At 42.7% G+C, this 13,286-nt stretch overlaps 1 long non-coding RNA gene and 1 other non-coding gene across 2 annotated transcripts in view; both read left to right on the forward strand.

Moving 5' to 3' along the window:
• LOC132536134 (uncharacterized) overlaps positions 1–13,286 on the forward strand; it is a 429,711-nt gene that overhangs the window by 349,865 nt on the left and 66,560 nt on the right. The window lies entirely within an intron of this gene.
• Positions 4,986–5,092, forward strand: LOC132536138 (U6 spliceosomal RNA). Its single transcript, XR_009547810.1, has one exon. It is a non-coding gene; the product is annotated as a U6 spliceosomal RNA (small nuclear RNA).

The following is a 13,286-nucleotide window of genomic DNA, read 5'->3' on the forward strand; positions in this document are numbered from 1 at the left end:
TTCATTTCTGTCATTAATAAGTTTATTATTGCTTGTATCCTTTTCTTATCTATGGTTACTTCTGGCTGATTTGTAGTTTCTTCTGGGATCTTGTCTTCATTCATTGGAGTAGCAGTTTTATTTGTTTTTGATCTACCCATTTTTAATGTGTTTCTTTTTTTATGCTCTGTTATTCCTCTTCTGTTGTGTCTTCAGTACAATTAACACTGTACTAAATACCTTTATGACAGTTGCACTCACCAACCTCAGGAATTACAATAGCAACTGTAGCAAGTATTGAAGCAGTTTAATCACTACCAGTTAGCCAAACAATATCTCTAGTCTGTGAAAAAATAGTAACCAAATCCCAGTGAAGAAGAAAGAGTAAAAAAAAAAGGGATAGCAAGAATAGACAGTTATGCAAATCTACTATCCACTGTATATTCTAGGGGTAACAAGAGGGGAAAGGGAACTAGAGCAGAGATAGACACATAGAGAGTCCACTCTGAGTCAGAATTCTTCCCCAAAATAATTCACAAATTCATAAAGGCAAAGAAGAAGGAAGGAAGAAGTGTATGACAAGATAAAAAAAGAAATGAGAGAGAAAAGATAAAAAAGAGCTGTAATTAAAGAGCAGTGAAAGGAAAGTTTTTTTTAATTAATTTTTAATTTAATTTTTTTAATTAGCTAGGAGGAGGAAGGCGAGAGTCTGTAGAGGAGGTAGGAGTAATGAGACAAGTTCCTCCCACAATAGATAAGATGCCCACTACCCTAGAAATGAAAGATACCCTAAGAGTTAATTCTGATCAACCTAAAGGGGGGGAAGATATATGCCTTTACATGATATTAATAATAAAATAGAGCAGGGTAAAAAAACACCCTGTCCCAGATTACCTCAAACCTCGTGAGCAGAGGTAGCTGATTGTTAAGAAAGAAGAAGAAAAAAAATAAAAAAAACCTTAGGACTAGACAAGGATAGCTGGGATAGACAATTATACAAATCTATTATCCACTGTATATTCTAGGGGTAGCTAAAGGAGGAAGGGAAGTTGATCAGAGATACTCGTAGTGAGAGTCCACTCTGAGTCAGATTTCATCCCAAAAATAATTCCCAAACGTGTATCAGTGAATTCAGTGAAAGCACACTGTTTGGTGATGTGGGGGATGGGGCCTGTGGCTTTGGAAGCCACAAAAAAAAGAGAGAGAGAGAGAAAAGAAAAAGACAAGAAAAAGAACAGTAATAAAAGAGCAGTTAAAGGAAATAGTTTTTTATTTGTTTATTTTTTATTATTTAATTAGCTATGTGGGGGGGGTGGCTACTTAGAAAGAAAAAAGGCCAGAGGTTTCAGAAGGGAATAGACTTAGAATGAATGGTACTTCCTGGTGGGACAGGAATATTGGTAAAGAAAGAAGCTCAGCAGAGGAGCCTGCTAGGAGGTGGTCCCCTGGGATTGGTTATGGGGGGGGTGAGGGGGAGGAGGTTCGCTTTGGGAATAATAATTTAAAAGAAATTTTTTTTCCATTTTTTCTACTCTATGTTTAACCCAAATTAAGTTATAGTCACCTCCTTGGTGTCACCGCTAGGATCCCTTATTGACTGGCGTACTGAAGGCAGAAAATCCTACCATTTCCAGACAATGTGGTCAGAGCTCAAGCCACTAGCAGCTTCTCAGTCCACCATGTTCCGGGAACCCCGCTATTCTTTTTTAAAGTTTTATTTATAAAATGGAAACATTGACAAGGCCATAGGATAAGAGGGGTACAATTCCCACCACCAGAACTCTGCATGCCATCCCCTCCTGAAAGCTTTCTTATTCTTTATCCCTCTGGGTGTATGGACTTAGGGACATTATGGTGTGCAGAATGTAGAAGGTCTGGCTTCTGTAACTGCTTCCATGCTGAACATGGGTGTTTACAGGTGGATCCATACTCTCAGCCTGTCTTTCTCTTTCCCTAGTTGGGCAGAGCTCTGGGAAAGTGGGGCTCCAGGACACATTGGTGGAGTCGTCCGACCAGGGAAGTCCGCTAGGCATCTTGGTAGCATCTGAAACCTGGTGGCTGAAAAAAGAGTTAATATATAAAGCCAAACAAATTGTTGACCCATCATGAACCTAAAGGCTGGAATATTGCAGATCAAGATTTGGGGTCTCCATTTTGAAGATAGCTAGTAGGCCTATTTTAGTTGTATTCCAAAGGGATATATATTCCAATGGGATATTATATTCCAAAGGGATATATATTCCAAAGGGATATTATATTCCAAGGGATATATATTCGAAAGGGACATTATATTCCTACTGCTTTGTCCTCCTCTCACGCAGTCTCATCCTACAGGTAGCAGGGATAGGTCTGGGCAAAGCCCTATTTCTTTTTCTGGCTCTGAGATTTTGAACTTTACATCCTGTCTCTAGATTTTATTCAAAATTAAGTCTGTCTCTAAACCCTAACACCATCAACACAAAATGAGTTGAGTTAGATTCTTAAAATTTATTTTGGATTTGAGTCCCCACCACACCTGCAGAGGAAAAGCATTGTGAATGGTGAAGCAGTGCTGCAGGTTTCTCTCTCTCTCTCTCTCTCTCTTTCTGTCTCTCTCTTCTCCCTCTTTACTTCCTATTTCCTTTTTGATTTCTTCTGTTACTATCCAATAAACAAAGATAATAAAAATATTTTTATTTTTTAATTTTTAAAATATTTATTTTCCCTTTTGTTACCCTTGTTGTTTTATTGTTGTAGTTATTATTGTTCTTATTGATGTCCTTGTAGTTGGATAGGACAGAGAGAAATGGAGAGAGGAGGGGAAGACAGAGGGGGAGAGAAAGATAGGCAGTGAAGCAGGTTCGCAGGTGTCTATCTTTCTCTCACCCTGTCTTCCATTCTTCTCTTCTTCCCTTTGTCCCAGCTGCATCCACAGCAGCACCATGGAGCCCTGAGGCCTGCGCCCTGAGACCCTGTCGCCCCCTGTCACATTGAGTAGCATAGCATCACATCACCCCCAGGCAGCATTGAGCGATGTGGCGTTGTGTCGCACCCATAGGCCCCAGCGCTGGGGCCTGGGCCCTGCGCCCTGAGCGCCCAGCAAGAACTGTGCGGAGTCCCCGTGTGGAAGTACTGCTGGGGACTCCTCAAGGTGCTCTGCCAGACAGCAGCCAGTGGCCAGGTCCATAATGCTGGAGCCCATCTAGTGAGATTCCTCCAATTCCAAGTAAGTGGCCCCTGGTTCCTGTGCCCTTGAAGGCTGGGTTGTTTTGCCCGCTTGGGAACGTGCTGGGTGGGGTGAGGGGCGAAGTCAGGGTACAGCCGCAGAGGGGCCAGCGCCCCCGGACCCAGTACCCCGGGACAGGCGCACCCCTTAGAGGTGGCTGCGCACCCCCCCCAAACCTCCAGCACCTAGCGGCCTTGAGCAGGGCGCTACCCGAGATGGAGCCATGCACACCCCCGGCAGGGGCGCACCCAGGGGAGGTGTCCGCTAGCCCCCAGACCCCGCACCCCTGGCAGGGACAACCTGGAAGTGTGGCTGCACGCCCCCAGATCTGCTGCTTTTGGCTTCCGTGAGTGCGAGCGTAGGGACCCCGCCGGAGAGTCTGGGCAGCAGGCCTTCCCTTTCTTTCCTGTCGAGAGAGGGGTCCTAGGTCCCTGGGCCTCACCCAGCGTGTCAGTGCTGGTGGCTCCAAGTGCCCCGAGGGTGAGGACCCACCAGCGCAGCTGGAGTCCAGGCAGTGCGCCTCCTGCCCACCCCAAACGCCCTGACAGGAGGGGACCACGGAACCCACCGACCTGGCTTCAGGAGCAGCCAGGCCCAGAAATCTTTCCGTGTGTCCGCCCACCTGAAATGTGCACCCGCTGTCCTTCTTGGTGTGGCCCACAACGAGGTCCTCGGGGACGGCTGTTTGGAATCCTGAACTTCGAGTTTGGTCTGGGGCAACATGGCGAGTCATGCTCCCAAATTAGGGTGAAGGAGGCTGGGGCACGAGGTGTGGGTCCAGGTTGGAGGTCTCCTCGCACTACTAGAACTGGAGTGTTTTCTCTGCCTCTGCCTCTCTCAGAAGAGACATGAATTTCAGAGGGGTGCCCCAAGCCAGCTGGCTCCAACCCTTGTTGAGCCCTGGGCCTGGGCTGTGGATTGGGTCTGGGCTGAAGGTCTGGCACTTTGCAACCTGCTGGTCCTTGAGGGCACTGCCAACACCCACCCCCAACCCCCCTCGTCCTGGTGGCCTGGGCCTGGCAGGGCTCCGTGTGTGGTGGGGGGTGGGCAGGGGTCGCCTGGGGTTCTTGTGTCTGTGGGGACAGTCCTGGGGAGACTGCAGTCTGCCTACTCACACAATGGGGCAGCCAGGATGCTGGCAGGTGGGAGCTGCACTAGGAGCCCCACAGAGCCAGGCAGCAGCCGATCTTGGAGCTGGGTAGGAACCGGGCAGGAACCGCGGTTTTTTTTTTTTAAAAAGGAAATTAAAAAAAGGAAAAATGTTATTTATTAATACAAAAAAGAGAAGCAGAGCATGACTATGGCACATGCAATGCTGGGGATTGAATTCAGGACTTAATTCTTACAGAGCCATTGCCCTAGCCATTCTGCAATTCTAAAGTATAAATAGGTTATTTTATTTTTGTTGTTGTTGTTGTTGTCACCAAGGTCTCATTGTCTCCCTTTCTTTTTTTCTTGTCAATTCTTTTCCACTCTTTTTTATTTTTATTTTTATTTATTTTTCCATTTTGTTGCCCTTGTTGCTTAACATTGTGTGGTGATTAATGTCGTTGTTGTTGGATAGGACAGAGAGAAATGGAGAGAAGAGGGGAAGACATAGAGGGGGAGAGAAAGACAGACACCTGCAGACCTGCTTCACCACCTGTGAAGGGACTCCCGGGCAGGTGGGGAGCCAGGGGCTAGAACCGCGATCTTTCCTCCGGTCCTTGAGCTTTGCGCCATGTGCCCTTAACCCGCTGTGCCACTGCCTGACTCCAACTGTCTCCACCTCTTAACACTTTTTAAATAAGATTATAATATAGTCCTAGCTTCCGTAGTACATATACTAAAATTGGCATGATACATAAAAGATTAGCATGGCCCCTGCTCAAGGATTACACACAGATTCATGAGGCATACCATATTTTTTCAAAAAAAGGATTATAAAATATATGTACACACATATAAATAATTATAATCTTTTAAAGAGCCAGTTAATGCAACCTGGGAGGCGGTTCAGTGGCAAGAGATCTGGATTTGTATGTGTGGGATCCCAGGTCTGTCTGAACTCTGGTTCTACATATGCTGAAGCTCTTTTAAAAGATTTATTAATCAGTGAGGGAGAAAGGGAGGAGAGAGAGAGAGAGAGAGAGAGAGAGAGAGGAAAAACACTATAGCATCAGTCTGGAACATGTGATGCTGGAGGTAGAATTCAGGACCTCATGCTTGAGTCCAAAACTCCAACCACTCTGCCAGCCTCCAGGACTGCAGATTGGCTTTTTTGAATAAAATCATGGTAATATTGTTCTCTTAACTGTAAATCTTTTAAATAATACAAAGTCTTTTTAAAATTTTTTCTCAAATAGTGTGCCTGGGGATCAATCCCACCCAGAACCTTGCACCTGCATGGGACAGCTGAGAGGCCTCCCTGCCAGTCTCCATTCTGTATCCTTTAAGAGAGGGAGACATGCAAAGCACTGCTCCTCTATGCAAGGAGTCCCGCCCATTGCCTGCCTGTGTTTTCACTTGCAGTGTGGAGGATCAGACCCCCAGCCACATGCTATGCTATGTTTTCTTTTTAAGAAACAGACAACTTGCGCCTAGATTTAGGCGGGTAACTGGACTCAAAAGTAGGCCAGGCCCATTTAAAATCCAAATTCAACAAATTTAGAATCAAGGCAAAGGAAAGAACAGTCACTATAATTTTTTTAAGACACTGGGTAGCTTCTTTGCATTGGTCTCTCTATATAAACATGTTATTTTCAACATCTCTGTATTGATGATTGAAGTGGGTCAAGCTGACTTAGTTCTCCTTGAGACAGACAACGTGTGTATCTACATTTGGGTCACAATACCCTGCTGTATGTTGATCTTTGAAAGTAAATGAATGTGCTGGGGTGGGATTGGGAGGCAGAACTTGGAGAAAGAATCATCCTCATCAATAGGTGTTGCTACATTCAGCCTTCATATAGGAAACACCTCAAGATATCAGTATCAGAGCAACCATTTACAAGTATTTTTTCAAGATTTATTTTACTTTACTTGTTTATTGAATAAAGACAGAGAAACTGAGATCGTAGGGGGAGGTAGAGAGAAAGACACCAACAGCACTGCTTAACCACCTGTGAAGCTTCCTTCTTTACAGGTGAGTCAACAGTTATTACATCTTAAGCTAGGTATCATTTCTTCCTTTCTTTCTCTCTTTTTCTTTTTAATTTCTTTATTGGGGAATTAATGTTTTACATTCCACATTAAATACAATAGTTTGTATTTGCAGAACAATTTCCAGTTTTCCATATAGCAATCTATGTATCATTTTTCTTTCTTTCTTTTTTTTTGTTGTTATTGGATAGCGACAAAGAGAAATTGAGAGAGAAGGGGGAGCTAGAGAGGAATAGAGACAGAGAGACACCTGCAGACCTGCTTTACTACCTGTGAAGTGACTCCACTGCAGGTGGGGAGCAGGGGGCTTGAACCAGGATCCTAAACGGTCCTTGCTCTTTGTGCCATGTGGGCTTAGCCCACTGTGCTACCTTCTGGCTCCCTTAGGTATCATTTCTAAAGCCTGTTAAATCTAAAATGTTCTTAACCTTTTGTAGTAATTTCCTGATTCATGTTTGATTGTCTTAAATATCTTGGTTCTGTTTTAGTTTGCCTTGTGGGAACTCCCATCTGTCTTTGGTCTTGGTAATTTTCCAGGGCTTGTAGTTGAATGCCAGCAAGGACGCTCCCAGATAAAAAAACAAAGAAATCGCTCTGCATGTGGTTCGAGATAGGCTTTACCAGAAGATTATAGAGAAAGACGTGTCGACAGCAAAATACCAGAAGAATGCAGGTAAATAAAAGAAATAATAAATAAAAATAAAAGAAATAAAAGAAAAGAAAAAAAGAAAGGTGGGGGTCAGGTGGTAGTGCAGGAGGTTGAGTGCAGGTGATGCAATTCACAAGGATTGGTGCAAGGAACCTGGGTTGAGTTCCTGGATCCCCACCTGCAGGTTGTCTCTTCATAAGTGGTGAATCAGGTTTGCAGATGTCTTATCTTTCTCTCACCCTCTATCTTCCCCTCCTCTCTCGATTTCTGTCTGTCCTATCCACAATGACATCAATAACAATAATAATCACCATAATAATGATAAAACAACAAGTGCAACAAAATGGAAAGGAAAAAAATGATTTATTTATTAATGAGAAGGTGTGAGGGAAGAACTAGAGTGTCACTGTGACCTATGGAATGCCAGAGATTAAACTCAGAACTTCATGCTTGAGAGTCCAATGTCTTATTCACTGCACCACCTGTCAGGACACTGCAGATAAGATTTATTTAGTAGAATCACTTAACAACTGTTCGAAGAGTCATTCTGCACATGCCTTACATATGGGAGTCCCTCGGATTGATTCCTGGCACCACTGAACAGTAACACAGACACCACTGAACAGTAACACAGACACAGCCAAGTTCAGTGGATGGTAGATCTATGCTTAGGTCTCTATCTCAAAATCATAAGCATTGAACTGAGAGGTAGCTTATTGGTAAATTGCATACTGCACATGCATAAGGCCCCAAGATTGATCCCCAGCATACAGAAGTTCTGAGTGGTGCTCTATCCATAAAAATAAATAAACGAAGGGGTCCAGAGCTTGCTCCCCCAGTAGAGTGCACATCACATCACCATGCTTGCAGACCTGGTGTTGAGCCCTAACACAACATGGGAGCACCAGGCATGATGGCAGGTACTGTGATGTTTCTCACATGCTCTTTCTCCCACTTTTTCTATTTCATTTAAAAAAAAAATTTTAAGTCAATTTTAATTTATATATGTTAATATATTTATTTATTATTGGACAGAGACAGAGAAATAGGGAGGGGAGGGGGAGATAGAACAGGAGAGAGACAGAGAACCACCTACAGCCTTGCTTTACCACTTGTGAAGCTTCCCCTACCCCCTGCAGCTTAGGACCAAGGGCTTGAACCTGGTTCCTTATGCACTGTAATTTGTGTGCTTAACCAGATGCACCACTGCTGGCCCCCTGTATATTTTATTCATTTATTATTTCCTGGATAGAAATTGAGAGGGAACAGAAGATCTAGAAGGGGAGACAAAGAGAGACACCTGCAGTGCTACCTCACCACTTGTGAAGCTTCTCCTCAGCTGGTTGTATCTTGGGCTTGAACCTTAGTCCTTGTGCATTGTAACATGTGCACTGCACTGGTTACACCACCTCCTGGACCCCATTTTTTCATTTTTAAATTTAAAAGGAGAAAACAACTGTTGACAACAGTAGAATTATGTAAGTATGAAACTCTGGTGTAAGTATGAAACTCTGGCGTACTAAAATACATCAATATATTCATCTTTTTGTAAAGGTCACTTTGTGAGTGCACATGTTATAGTGTGAGAGGACCAAGGTTCAAGCCCCTGATCCCCACTTGCAGGTGGAAGCTTCACAAGCAGTGAAACAGTATCTTAATGTGTCTCACTTTCTTTTTCTACTCTATCTCCCCTTTCCATCTCCATTTCTTTCTTTCTTACCAAGCAAAAAGAAAAAAAACTTTTTAAAAGGTTTCTTTATATTAAAAATGTTTTTTCATTATTCTTGTCCAAGTAAAAATCTCAGGACATATAGAAAATATACTCCGCTGTGAATAAGAAATAACTTGAATGTTTAGGCTCTCTGTGTCTGTGCCAGAAGGGGTTTGCTAAGAAGTAGTGGTTTTTAAATGCAAATTCCTATCTTCAAGTCTACCTACTGATGCTCCTCTGCAATCTGAGACCATCACAGGCAAGGGATAAATATATTATTTGCACTGTCACTTACACTACTGCAGGCTAAAACAAGCGTAGGGAAAGTGGAAAGGCCAAAAGTAGGGAAAACTAAGATATCTAAATCAAAGTGACTTGTGACAGTTATTATAATGCTTACTGTTATGCAGCCCACTTTTTCTAAAATGCTACAAGGTTTACTGCAAATAACTAAAAAACATGGCTATTTTGGGCTTCCAACTCCAAAATTCTCTTTCAACCCCATTCAGGTTTTACTTTTGTTTGTAAAGATTTATTTATTAATGAGAGAGATAGGGGAGAGGAAGAAGGAGAACCGCAGCATCACTCTGACACATCTGATGCCGGAGATCAATCTTGAGACCTCACACCTAAGAACCCCAAAGCTTTATCCACTGCACAACCTAGCAGACAGTGGCAGCCTTTATTTTTATTTTTTATGTTTATTTTATTTATTTATTCCCTTTTGTTGCCATTGTTGTTTTATTGTTGTAGTTATTACTGTTGTTGTCATTGTTGGATAGGACAGAGAGAAATGGAGAGAGGAGGGGAAGACAGAGAGGAGGAGAGATAGACACCTGCAGATCTGCTTCACCGCCTGTGAAGAGACTCCCCTGCAGGTGGGGAGGCGGGGTTCGAACCGGGATCCTTATGCCGGTCCTTGTGCTTTGCGCCACCTGCGCTTAACCTGCTGCGCTACAGCCCGACTCACGGCAGCCTTTACTTTTTTATAATTTAAAATAATATGATACTTTGCTTACTTAAGAGGCAAAAGATTTATACAATCTGAAGAGAACAAGAGTATACATACTTTGCTTATTTAAATGATACATACACTTTAGTAGAACTTATACATTTGAATAAAACTACATACATATGTAATTCAAAATCTAGGAAATAGAGAAAAATGAAGTGGGGGGAAAACCCTTTCCTGACCCTCGACCTTAGACTCTATCAGTAGAGAATATTACAGTATGGTGTTTTTAAATGAATTAATTTATTTTCCCTTTTTAGTTGCCCTTGTTTAACATTGTTGTAGTTATTGATGTTGTTGTTGTTGGATAGGACAGAGAGAAATTGAGATAGCAGGGGAAGACAGAGGGGGAGAGAAAGACAGATACCTGCAGACCTGCTTCACTGCTTGTGAAGTACCTTTCCTGCAGGTCCGGGGAGCTGGGGCCAGAACCAGGATCCTTCCACTGGTCCTTGCACTTTGCAGTATGGTTTTGACAGAGATATTTATTTCTGAACCCATAGGGATTTGTAATAAATTTTTGTAATAATATGTTTCATTTTAAAACTTGAAAGTATCTTAATTTCCATAAAAAATTTCATAAAAATGACCTTTAAGCCAATTTTCTCTTTAGACAGTTATGATACAAATCCTGAATAGAAATAGCTTGAGGAATAAATTTGAGTTAACACATTAGTAAACTTGCTGGAGAACGGACTGATGAGGATAAAATATATTTTTTTAATTATTTTAATTTCATGAATTACAGAAGGTGGTAAAGGGGCCCAGAAGCAGCACTCTAGCATATGCAGTGCTTGGGATTGGACTCAGGACCTAAAATTTAGAAGCTCTAATCTCTTCCATGGTGCACCCTACCCATCTTCAGAGATATTTTTCTTTTGTTTTGTTCTAAAGATCTTATTTATTCATTAATGACAGATAGAGGAGCAGGGAGGATCTGCACGTTACTCTGGTATATGTGGCACCAGGAATTGAACTTGGGACCTCATGCCTGAGAATCCTATACTTTATCCACTCTACCTCTTCCTCCCAGTACCACTGATAATTTGGCTTTGATTGGAATTGGAACTACTGAAGAAGCACTATTGGGTGCTGGGTGGTAGTGCAGCGAGCGGGTTAAGCACACATGGCACAAAGCTCAAGGATAGGGGTTGGGATCCCAGTTTGAGCTCCCCACCTGCAGGGATGTCACTTCACAAGTGGTGAAGCAGGTCTGCAGGTGTCTGTCTTTCTCTCCCACTCATTGTCTCCGCCCCACCCTCAATTTCTCTGTCCTATCCAGCAACAATGATAAACAAAAAGAACAACAAAAGGCGGCAGGGGGGGGGTTGATGGCCTGCAGGAACAGTGGATTTGTAGTTCAGTAAGAAAAAAAAAAGAAAAAGAAACACTCTTACTCCATAAGTAAACCTGAGATAACAAGAGTCTTAAACAATTAAATTCCTTCCACTCTTGTTCTTTGTCAATTGTATGTGCCTGACGTTCAGAAATAGAAATCCTTAGAAAAGAATTTGTGGTGCCTTTTCCATTGTAGTAAAGTTAGTAATTATATTAAAATGTGAATTCCTTTCTATCTCTGCACAGTTGGAACAAGAACCTAGTCAGAAAGAATCCAGACCTACAATTTCACCCAGAATAGTGTCACTGACCACAGGGTAGGATATGAAGTCCATGATATTAAGGTAATATTACTGAATGTGCTTACTGTATCTTTGATTTATTAAGGAATCAAATTTTGGGGCCTGGTTTATTAAGGAATCAAATTTGGGGGCTCTAGCCGGTATCCTTAGGCTGATCCTTGTGCTTTGCACCACCTGTGCTTAACCCACTGTGCTACAGCCCAACCCCTGCTAATATTCTATTATCTTCCTTTCCTTCTTGGCTTGGTCCCTTTATCTTGCTTGTAAATCTGTCATCTGAACTGAGAAGGTTGAAAGAGGAGGGGAAGGGGCCCACTGAGGTGGAAGGATCCAGGGCCACATGTATGCCCTGCCCACTTCACTCCCAGGTCAGACTGACTTCCTCTGCCCCCTGGAGCCTGTCTGTGCATGTGTGTGTGGGGGTGTGGGGTGTTTACAAGTGTTTCCTGATGCTAGAACAGTCTCCTTGGAGTGTGACTGCTAACTGCTTTTTGGCAAGATACTATTTTAAATAGTCCTGGGGTCCTGATTGTGGTACACCTGGTTGAGCACACATGTTACAGTGCACAAGGATCCAAGTTCAAACCCCTGGCCCCCATCTGCAAGGGGAAAACTTTTTGAGTGGTGAACCCATGTTGCAGGTGTCTCTGTCTCTCTCCCTATCACCTACCTTCCCTCTGAATTTATGGCTGTTTCTATCCATTAAATAAATAAATATAATAATAGAAAAATTAATTTACATGACAGAAGTCTACATCAAATTGGCATTTGAAATAAGAAAGTTCTTTTTTGAGGTCCCCTGTTACAGAGCACATGAGTGGAAACAAACTGCTTCTGGAAAGCCTGTTTTTAGTAGCTTAACTTTTTCCTTTCTTTAATTTTCTTTTCTTTTTAAACTATCTTTATTTATTGGATAGAGACAGCCATAACTTGACATGTGATGGAAGGGGGAGAGAGAGGGAGGGAGAGACAGAGACACTTGCAGCCCTGCTTAGTCACTTTTGAAGCTTTCCTCCTGCAGTGAGGATCAGGGGCTTGAATCCATGTCCCTGTGCATTGTTGTGTGTTTAACCAAGTATACCACTGCCTGACTCCCCCCTTTTTTCTCTTGGCTTTTCTTTCTTTGTTTATTTTTCTTTCTTTCTTTCTTACTTGCTTTTGGGCTTATCACCAGGTTTCAGGGCCAGCACTATGAATCCACTGGTGCTGGCAGCCATATATTTATTGATTCATTTATTTATTTATTTTGGCTAAGACAGAGAGAAACTGAGAGGGGAGGGGGTATATAGAGAGGGATAGTGACCTGTTTCTCTGCTTGTGAAGTATCCCTCTGCAGGTGAGGAGCCAGGGCCTCCAACCAAGATCCTTGCATGGGTCTTTGTGCTTTTATACTATGTGCACTAAACCCAGTGCACCCCCACCTACCCCATCCTCCCATTTGCATTCCTTTATAGGTGAGAGGAAATACAAAATAAGAGGCAAAATCTTCACCCAGCACTTTGTTTAGGGCAGAAGAAACTCTGCAAATGTCTCCCCTCAGCTTAGAGGGAGAGGGGAGTTTCTCTGCATGTGATGCCTCTTTTTTTTTAATTATCTATGTCTGGATTGACTGATTGATTAGATAGAAAGAGAAATTGATAAGGGAGGAGCATATAGAAAGGGAAAGAGATACAGACACCTGTAGCTATATTTCACCACTTGTGAAGTTTTCCCCCTGCAGGTAGGGGGCCAGGGGCTTGAACCCAGGTCCTTGTGCACTATGATGTATGCACTTAACCAGGTGCACCACCACCTGCCCCCATTTTTTTGCTTTTAAAGAAGCTTCCACTGATTTTTTGCATACAACTCTCTATATATGCTATTCTTTTTTAAAGGTTTATTTATAAAATGGAAACATTGACAAGGCCATAGGATAAGAGGGGTATAATTCCCACCACCAGAACTCAGTA

The sequence above is a fragment of the Erinaceus europaeus genome (genome assembly GCF_950295315.1).
Source record: "Erinaceus europaeus chromosome 6 unlocalized genomic scaffold, mEriEur2.1 SUPER_6_unloc_14, whole genome shotgun sequence".
NCBI lineage: Eukaryota > Metazoa > Chordata > Mammalia > Eulipotyphla > Erinaceidae > Erinaceus > Erinaceus europaeus.